The following is a 10,363-nucleotide window of genomic DNA, read 5'->3' as shown; positions in this document are numbered from 1 at the left end:
TTTGATATCATTGAAAGTGGTCAATATCAAACGAATGTGTGATGACCCAAAACGTCATCTCGTGTTTTAAAACCTAATTCAGGGTTTCGAGGTCTTCAAAACCTCATTTTCATTCTCCTCGGATTGCGTGCACAGTCGGGGCGCGTTTCCAGAAAGCCTTTATGTGAAATTTGAGAAAAATACTATGTTTTGCCTTCAAACTTGATTTAAGTTGACTTCGATCAATATTTTGAGTAAACGGGCCCGGACCCATGATTTGACGGTCCTAGAGGGTCCGTAGTAAAATATGGGACTTTGGCGTATGCCCGGAATTGAATTCCGAGGTCCCTAGCCCGAGAAATAAATTTTTGAAGAAAATTGTTAAACTGAAAATATAATGGTTTTTAGAAATTTAATAATGTTTGATCTTGTGGGTATCGGGCCCGTATTTTGGTTCCGGAGCCCGGTACAGGTTTAATAGGGTATTTAAGTCATGTCTGTGAAAATTGGTGAGAAACGGAGTTTATATGACGTGATTCAGACCCTCGGTTGTGAAAATAGATACTTTAAGTGTTCCTGAGAATTTCATTAATTTTGATGCTAAATTCGTAGTTCTAGGTGTTATTTTGGCGATTTGATCACGCGAGCAAGTTCGTATGATGTTTTAAGACTTGTGTGCATGTTTGGTTTGGAGCCACGAGGGCTCGGTGAGTTTTGGATAGGCTACGGAGTGTTTTGAAACTTACGAAAATTTCTGGTATGTTGTAGGTCTGCAGACTTCGCATTTGCGAAGTATGGCTTAATGGAAGCATTGCATTTGCCAAGAAGCTTCACATTTGCGATCAGTAGGGCTGGGAGGGGACCTTCGAATTTGTGGAGCTCAGCGTTGCATTTGCGATAAGAACATGGGCCGCATTTGCGAACGCTTATTTGCATTTGCGATGCCAGCAGGCCAGGCCAACCTTCGCATTTGCGAAGTAAAGTCCGCATTTGCGAGTTCCCATTTGCGAACCTTTGATCGCAAATGCGATACCTGCAACTGTTCATAACGAGTTTTGGACGGGATTTTTGATTCATTTCTCAAATTTTCAAACCCTAAACTTCAAGAGGCGATTTTCCAAAGACCCCTTCTTCCCTAAATCATAGGTAAATGATTCTTAACTCATTTTCTTCAATCTATTTCATCTTTTTACAAGATTTCATCTTAGAAAGTAGGGTTTTTCATGGTGGAATTGGGTGTTTTTGGTAGAACTTAGGAATTTCGAATTTTAGGGATTTAGACCTCAAATTGAGCTTGAATTCCAAAACCAATTGTATATTCGGGCTCGGGGGTGAATGGGTAATCGGGTTTTGGTCCGAACTTCGAGCTTTGACCAAGCGGGCCCGAGGTCGATTTTTGACTTTTTGGGAAAAATGTTGGGAAACTTGTAACTATGCATTGGAATTGATTTCTTTAGCGATAATTGATATTATTAAGTTAATTATGAATAGATACGAGTGGATTGGAGGTGGAATTGAGAGGTAAAGCGGTAATTGAGGCTTGATTTTGGCCGTGGAATCGAGGTGAGTGTTGTTGCTAACCTTAGCTTGAGGGATTAGGCATTGTTGCCTTATTTGCTACGTGTTTAGTTGTTGAGTACGACGTATAGTTGAGGTGAAAAGTATCTATACATTGTTGTTGGGTCAAAGCATGCGAGTGAGTTTTATACTTGTGACTGTTGTATTTCTTTATATGTACTGTTCATGCTTAAACTGGTTATTCTTCAAACAAGTCTTATCACGTTTTCCTGGTATTGGTTATTTATTGAGTATTGACTCAAGTTGAGATTTATATTGTAAAGTTAAATTTTGAAACGAGGTTGATTATTGATGATTCCCTTGCTGGGTTGTTATTTTTTTGTTTGTTTGGGTGAGGAAGAGTATAAAGCACGAAGGGTGATGCCTTGAAGTTATTGTGAGTGAGTGTTAATGCACGAAGGGTGATGCCGTGCCATATTCTGTGAGTATTAATGCACGAAAGGTGATGCCGTGCCATATTCTGATATTGATAATGCACGAACGGTGATGTCGTGCCATGATTATGAGAGAGTTAAGGCATGAAGGGTGATGTCGTGCCGTTTCTGTTATTTCTTATGGTAAGGATGAGAGTAAAAGCACGAAGGGTGATGTCGTGCACGTGATTTCTGTGTTATTACTTTCGTTGGTTCAGAGCATGATATTTACTGTGTTTCTATACAGTATTATTTTCAGAATTATTCATAGTCCCCTGAGCATGTTTTCCCCCTTCCCGTTACTATCTGTTAAGTTTCCGTTATTATTATTTCTCTCGTATATGATTTAACTGCAGAGGTTCATGTTATTTGTCGTGTCCTAGCCTCGTCAGTACATCGCCAAGGTTAGGCTTGGCACTTACCAGTACATGGGGTCGGTTGTACTAATACTGCACTCTGCACTTTCTTTGCAGATCCCGGTACAGAACCGCACTGATCAGAGTTTGGGTTGCTGCCTTCAGTCCACAGGGGACCCAAGGTAGATCTGCCGGCGTTCATAGACCCTGGAGTCCCCTTCCCTCTATCTTAGATTTCCTGTCTCATTACATTTCGAGAACATATGTATTTCCTTTAAACCAATATTTGTAGAAATTCTTAGACGTTTGTGGATTGTGACACCAGATCTTTTGTGTAGTTATGTATTAGTGTTTTAAACTATTATAAAATTTCCGCACTTCATATTTGTTTAGTTTAAATTATTGTTAATTTCTGTTTTGGTTAATGATTAATGTGTTAGAGTTGTATCTGTTGGCTTGCCTAGCATTCTAAGGGTTAGGTGCCATCACGATCCCGATGTTGGGAAATCCGGATCGTGACAAGTTGGTATCAGACCACTAGGTTACCTAGGTCTCACAGTTCACGAACAAGCCAGGTAGAGTTTGAGGGATCGGCACGGAGACGTCTGTGCTTATCTCCCAGAGGCTAGAGAGCTTAGGAATAACTTCACATCTATTCTTCTCTGTTGTGCGATTTGATTTCTCAATGCTAATTGAACTTCTACTCTTTTCTTTCGCAGATGGCGAGAATACGTATCGCTTCATCAGTTGATCAGCTGCCCAAGCCCCCAATAGTATCTCCTACGAGAGGCAGAGGATAAGGCTGAGGCCGTGGCAGAGGCCGAGGCAGGGGCAAGGCTCAGCCTAGAGCTCGAGCAGCAGCATCAGTTGCGGAGCCTCAGGTGGAGTTTGATGAGGTTTCGGCTCAGACCGTTCGGGCAACCAGCTCAGGTTCCAGAGGAGTTCATTGTTACCCCGGTACTTCAGGATGCTTTGGTCCGTCTAGTGGGTCTTATGGAGAGCGTAGCTCAGACTGGCACATTTCCTGTAGCACCAGTTGTCTCTCAGGCTGGGGGAGGAGCCTAGACTCCCGCTACTCACACTCCGGAGCAGTTGTCTCCTCAGTTTCAAACTCTGGCAGCTCAACCAGTTGGAGTAGTCCAGCCAGCTATTGCGGCACAGGTCGCTGGTGGACCAGTCATGTCTGCTGATGCTTTGTTGAGGTTGGATAAGTTCACCAAGCTTTTCCCGGTTCATTTCAGTGGGGCATCTTCTGAGGACCCCCAGGATTATCTTGACCGCTGCCATGAGGTGTTGTAGAACATGGGGATAGTAGAGACCAATGGGGTCGACTTTGCTGTATTCCAGATGATAGGGTCCGCCAAGAGGTGGTGGAATGATTTTGTGTTGACTAGACCAGCGGGGCCACCTACCTTGACTTGGGACCAGTTCTCTCAGCTATTTCTCGAGAAGTTCCTTCCTATCACTCAGAGAGAGGACTATCGCAAGCGGTTCGAGCATCTTCATCAGGGTTCTATGACTGTCACCCAGTACGAGACAAGGTTTGTGGATTTGGCTCGTCATGATCTTCTTATACTCGCCACCGAGAGAGAGAGAGAGAGAGAGAGGGTGAGGAGGTTTATTGAGGGACTCGCTCAGCCTATCAGATTGCAGATGGCCAAGGAGACAGGGAGCGAGATTTCTTTTCAGGATGCGGCCAATGTGGCCAGGCGAGTTGAGATGGTTTTAGCTCAGGGGAGTGGTCAGGGGTCTCACAAGAGGCCTCGTCATTCTGGTAGGTTCATTGGTGCCTCGTCTAGAGGCAGGGATTCTTTTGGCAGAGGCCATCCTCCCAGGCCGTTTCATTCAACACTTCAGGCTTCTCACGGTGCTTCAGGTGGCCGTGGCTCTCATATGCAGTATTCTGATCAGCTACCCTATAGTGCATCACCAGCTCTTATCAGTACACCTCCGCTCTAAAGTTTTTAGGGTGGTTACTCAGGCCGTCAGGGTTAGTTTCAGGGTCAGCAATCTCAGCAGCCGAGGTCTTGTTATACTTGTGGCGATCCGAGGCACATTGCTAGATTTTGCCCTCGATCATCGAGCAGTTCTTACCATCAGGGTTCTCGTGCCATGGTTCCGGCAATGGGGGTTCCACCACCCGCTCAGCCAACTAGAGGTAGGGGTCAGACAGCTAGAGGTGGAGGTCGAGGTATTAGAGGTGGAGGTCAGGCCGCAAGAGGTGGAGGCCAGCCAGCAGGAGGTCGTCCCAGGGATGTAGTTCAGAGTGGTAGGGCCCACCCCAATGTTATGCTTTCCCAGCCAGGCCTGAGGCTGAGGCATCCGATGCCGTTATCATAGGTACTATTTCAGTTTGCAGTAGAAATGCTTCAGTTCTATTTGATCTAGGGTCTACATACTCCTATGTGTCATCTTATTTTGCTACGTATTTTGTTGTGCCTCGTGATTCTTAGAGTGCTCCTGTATATGTGTCCACACCGGTGGATGATTCTATTATTATAGATCGTGTTTTTTGCTCGTGTGTGGTTATTATTGGAGGTCTTGAGACTAGTGTAGATCTCCTACTTCTTGATATGGTCGATTTTGATGTCATTTTAGGGATGGATTGGCTGTCACCTTATCATGCTATACTGGGCTGTCATGCCAAGACCATGACCTTAGCCTTGCCGGGGTTGCCTCGATTGGAGTGGAGAGGGACTCCTAGTCATTCTACTAGCAGGGTTATTTCCTATATGAAGGCTCGGCGTATGGTCGAGAAGGGTGTTTGACTTATTTGGCTTATGTTTGTGATTCCAGTGCGAAGGTTCTTTCCATAGATTCCGTACCAGTTGTTCGTGAGTTTCCAGAGGTATTTCCTGCAAACGTGCCGGGGATGCCACCCGAAAGGGATATTGACTTTTGCATTGATTTGGCTCCGGGCACTCAACCCATTTCTCTTCCGCCATACCGTATGGCCCCGCTAGAGTTGAAGGAATTGAAGGAGCAATTGAAGATTTGCTTGATAAGGGCTTTATTAGGCCCAGTGTCTCGCCTTGGGGTGCGCCGGCGTTATTTGTGAAGAAAAATGATGGATCGATGAGGATGTGCATAGATTATCGGTAGTTGAACAAAGTCACCATCTAGAACAAGTATCCATTGTCGAGGATTGATGACTTATTTGATTAGCTTCAGGGTGCCAAGGTATTTTCGAAGATTGATTTGAGGTCTGGCTACCATCAATAGAGGATTAGGGCATCCGATGTCCCTAAGACAACGTTCCGGACTCGGTACGGGCATTATGAGTTTCTAGTGATGTCATTTGGGTTGACAAATGCCCCAGCAGCGTTCATGGATTTGATGAACTGAGTTTTCAAGCCTTATCTGGATTCCTTTGTGATTGTTTTCAATGATGATATCTTGATCTACTCCCGCAGCCAAGAGGAGCATGAGCAGCATCTTCGAGTCATTCTTCAGACTTTGAGAGGCAGCCAGTTATATGCTAAGTTTTCAAAATGTGAATTTTGGTTGAGTTCAGTTGCATTCTTGGGTCACGTAGTATCAGCAGAGGGTATTCAGGTGGATCCTAAGAAGATTGAGGCAGTCAAGGACTGGCCTAGACCCACATCAGCTATAGAGATCCGAAGTTTCTTGGGTTTGATGGGTTATTACCGTAGGTTTGTGGAGGGGTTTTCATCTATAGCAGCCCCGACCAGGTTGACCCAGAAGGGTGCCCCGTTCAGGTGGTCGGACGAGTGTGAGGCGAGCTTTCAGAATCTCAAGACAACTTTGACTACGGCGCCGATATTGGTGTTACCCACAGGTTCAGGGCCCTACACGGTATATTGTGACGCATCTCGAATTGGACTTGGTGCGGTATTGATGTAGGGTGGCAAGGTTATTGCATATGCTTCCCGACAGTTGAAGATTCACGAGAAGAATTATCCAATTCATGACTTGGAGCTGGCAGCCATTATTCACGCGCTGAAGATTTGGAGGCACTATTTGTATGGCGTGTCGTGTGAGGTGTTCACGGGTCACAAGAGTTTGCAGTATTTGTTCAAGCAAAAGGAGCTCAATTTGAGGCAGTAAAGGTGGTTGGAGCTATTGAAAGACTATGATATCACCATCTTGTATCATTTCGGGAAGGCCAATGTTGTGGCCGATGCTTTAAGTAGGAAGTCAGCTAGTATGGGTAGCCTTGCGTATATTCCAGTCGGCGAGAGACCGCTTGCTTTGGATGTTCAGGCTTTGGCCGATCAGTTTGTGAGGTTGGATGTTTCGGAGCCCAGCCGTGTTCTAGCTTGTATAGTCGCTCGGTCTTCTTTGTTTGAGCGTATCAGGGAGCGGCAGTATGATGATCCTCATTTGCTTGTCCTTAGGGACACAATGCAGCACAGAGATGACAAGCAGGTCACAGTTAGAGATGATGGAGTTTTGAGGATGCAGGGTCGTGTTTGTGTGCCCAATGTGGATGGCTTCGTGAGTTGATTCTAGAGGAGGCCCACAATTCTCGGTATTCCATTCATTCGGGCGCCGCTATGATGTATCAGGACTTGCGGCAGCATTATTGGTGGAGGAGGATGAAGAAAGACATTGTTGCATACGTAGCTCGGTGTTTGAATTGTCAAAAGGTAAAGTACGTGCATCAGAGACCTGGTGGTTTGCTTAAGAAGATTGAGATTCCTGAGTGGAAGTGGGAGCGTAATACTATGGATTTCGTTGTTGGACTCCCACAGACTCAGAGGAAGTTCGATGCAGTATGGGTCATTGTGCATAGGCTGACAAAGTCAGCACATTTCATTCTTGTGGCAGTTTCCTATTCTTCTGAGCGATTGGCAGTGATTTATATCTGTGAGATCGTTCGTCTCCATGGTGTGCCCATGTCTATCATTTTTGATCGAGGCACGCAGTATACCTCGCATTTCTGGATGGCAGTACAATGTGAGTTGGGCACGCGGGTTGAGTTGAGCACAGCATTTCATCCTCAGACGGACGGATAGTCTGAGCGTACTATTTACCTTTTGGAGGATATGCTCCGCGCATGTGTTATTGACTTTGGAGGTTCTTGGGATCAGTTCTTGCCGTTAGTTGAGTTTGCCTACAACAACAGTTATGTGTCGAGCATCTAGATGGCTCGCTATGCTACGTTGTAGGGTAGGCAGTGTCGGTCGCCGGTTGGATAGTTTGAGCCGGAAGAGGCTCGGTTATTGGGTACGGATTTGGTACAGGATGCTTTGGATAAGGTTAAGATCATTTAGGATAGACTCTGTACAACTCAGTCCAGGAAAAAGAGTTATGCCGATCGTACGGTTCGTGATGTGGCATTCATGGTTGGATAGCGAGTGTTGCTTCGGGTGTCGCCCATGAAGGGCGTGATGAGATTCGGGAAGAAGGGAAAGTTAATCCCTAGGTTCATCGGGCCTTTTGAGATCCTTGATCGAGTGGGAGAGGTGGCTTACAAACTTGCGTTGCCACCGGGCTTATTAGCGGTACATCCAGTGTTTCATGTGTCCATGCTTCGAAAGTATCACGGCGATCCGTCCCACGTATTAGATTTCAGCACTGTCCAACTGGACAAGGATTTGACCTACGAGGAGGAGTCGGTACCCATTTTAGACAGGCAGGTTCATCAGTTGAGATCGAAGAGTTATCCTTTGGTTCGTGTGCAGTGGAGAGGTCAGCCTGTTGAGGCAGCTACCTGGGAGTCCGAGTCTGATATGCTGAGCAGATACCCCCATCTTTTCACTAGCTCAGGTACTTTTCTATGTCCGTTCGAGGGCGAACGCTTATTTTAGAGGTGGAGAATGTGATGACCCAAAAGTTCTTCTCATGTTTCAAAAGCCCAATTCGGGGTTCCGAGGTCTTCAAAACCTCATTTTCTTTCTCCTCGAATTGCGTGCGCAGTCCGGGCTCGTTTCCAGAAAGCCTTTATGTGAAATTTGAGAAAAATACTAAGTTTTTCCCTTCAAAATTGATTTAAGTTGACTTCGGTCAACATTTTGAGTAAACGGACCCAGACCCATGATTCGACGGTACCAGAGAGTCCGTAGTAAAATATGGGACTTGGGCGTATGCCCGGAATTGAATTCCGAGGTCCCTAGCCCGAGAAATGAATTTTTGAAGAAAATTATTAAACGGAAAATATAATGATTTTCAGAAATTTAATACTGTTTGATCTTGTGGGTATCGAGCCCGTGTTTTGGTTTTGGAGCCCGGTACAGGTTTAGTATGGTACTTAATACATATCTGTGAAATTGGTGAGAAACGGAGTTTATATGACGTGATTCAGACCCTCGACTATGAAAATAGAAACTTTAAGTGTTCTTGAGAATTTCATTGATTTTGATGCTAAATTCGTAGTTCTAGGTGTTATTTTGACGATTTGATCGCGCGAGCTAGTTCGTATGATGTTTTAAGACTTGTGTGCATGTTTGGTTTGGAGCCCCGAGGGCTTGGGTGAGATTTGGATAGGCTACCGAGTGTTTTGAAACTTAAGAAAATTTCTGGTATGTTGCAGGTCTGCAGACTTCGCATTTGCGAAGTCTGGCTCGCAAATACGAGCATCGCATTTGCGATCAGTAGGGTTGGGAGGGGACCTTCGCATTTGCGAAGCTCAGCGTCGCAATTGCAATGAGAACAAGGCCCGCATTTGCGAACAATTGTTCGCATTTGCGATGCCAGCAGGCCAGGCCAACCTTCGCATTTGGGAAGTAAAGTCCGTATTTGCGAGTTCGCATTTGCGAACCTATGATCGTAAATGCGATACCTGCAATTGTTCAGAACGAGTTTTGCACGGGTTTTTTGATTCATTTCTCAAATTTTCAAACCCTAAACTTCAAGAGGCAATTTTCCAAAGACCCTTTCTTCCCCAAATCATAGGTAAATGATTCTTAACTCATTTCTTTCAATCTATTCATCTTTTTACAAGATTTCATCTTAGAATCTAGGGTTTTTCATGGTGGAATTGGGTGTTTTTGGGTAGAACTTAGGAATTTCGAAATTTAGGGATTTAGATCTCAAATTGAGGTTGGATTCCAAAACCAATTGTATATTCGGGCTCGGGGGTGAATGGGTAATCGGGTTTTGGTCCAAACTTTAAGTTTTGACCAAGCGGGCCCGGGGTCGATTTTTGACTTTTTGGGAAAAATGTTGGGAAACTTGTAATTATGCATTGGAATTGATTTCTTTAGCGATAATTGATATTATTAAGTTAATTATGACTAGATACGAGTGAATTGGAGGTGGAACCGAGAGGTAAAACGGTAATTGAGGCTTGATTTTGGCCGTGGAATCAAGGTAAGTGTTGTGGCTAACCTTAGCTTGAGGGATTAGGTGTTGTTGCCTTATTTGCTACGTGTTTAGTTGTTGAGTATGATGTATAGTTGAGGTGACGAGTATCTATACGTTGTTGTCGGGTCAAAGCATGTGAATGAGTTTTATACTTGTGACTGTTGTATTTCTTTATACGTATTGTTCATGCTTAAACTGGTTATTCTTCATGTTAAACAAGTCTTATTACGTTTTCCTGGTATTGGATATTGGTTGAGTATTGACTCAAGTTGAGATTTATATTGTGAAGTTAAATGTTGATACGAGGTTGGTTATTGATGATTCCCTTGCTGGGTTATTATTGTTCTGTTTGTTTGGGTGAGGAAGAGAGTAAAGCACGAAGGGTGATGCCGTGCAAGTTATTGTGAGTGAGTGTTAGTTCACGAAGGGTGATGTCGTGCCATATTCTGTGAGTGTTAATGCACGACGGGTGATGTCGTGCCGTATTCTGATATTGATAATGCACAAAGTGTGATGCTGTGCCATGATTATGAGAGAGTTAATGCACGAAGGGTGATGCCGTGCCGTTTCTGTTGTTTCTTATGGTAAGGTCGAGAGTAAAAGCACGAAGGTTGATGCCGTGCACGTGATTTCTGTGTTATTACTTTCGTTGGTTCAAAGCATGATATTTACTGTGTTTCTGTACTGTATTATTTTCAGAATTATTCATAGTCCGCTCAGCATGTTTTCCCCCTTTCGGTTACTATCTGTTAAGTTTCTGTTATTGTT

This window comes from Nicotiana attenuata, unplaced genomic scaffold, assembly GCF_001879085.1.
Source record: "Nicotiana attenuata strain UT unplaced genomic scaffold, NIATTr2, whole genome shotgun sequence".
Lineage (NCBI taxonomy): Eukaryota > Viridiplantae > Streptophyta > Magnoliopsida > Solanales > Solanaceae > Nicotiana > Nicotiana attenuata.
Note: the sequence above shows the minus strand (reverse complement) of the source record.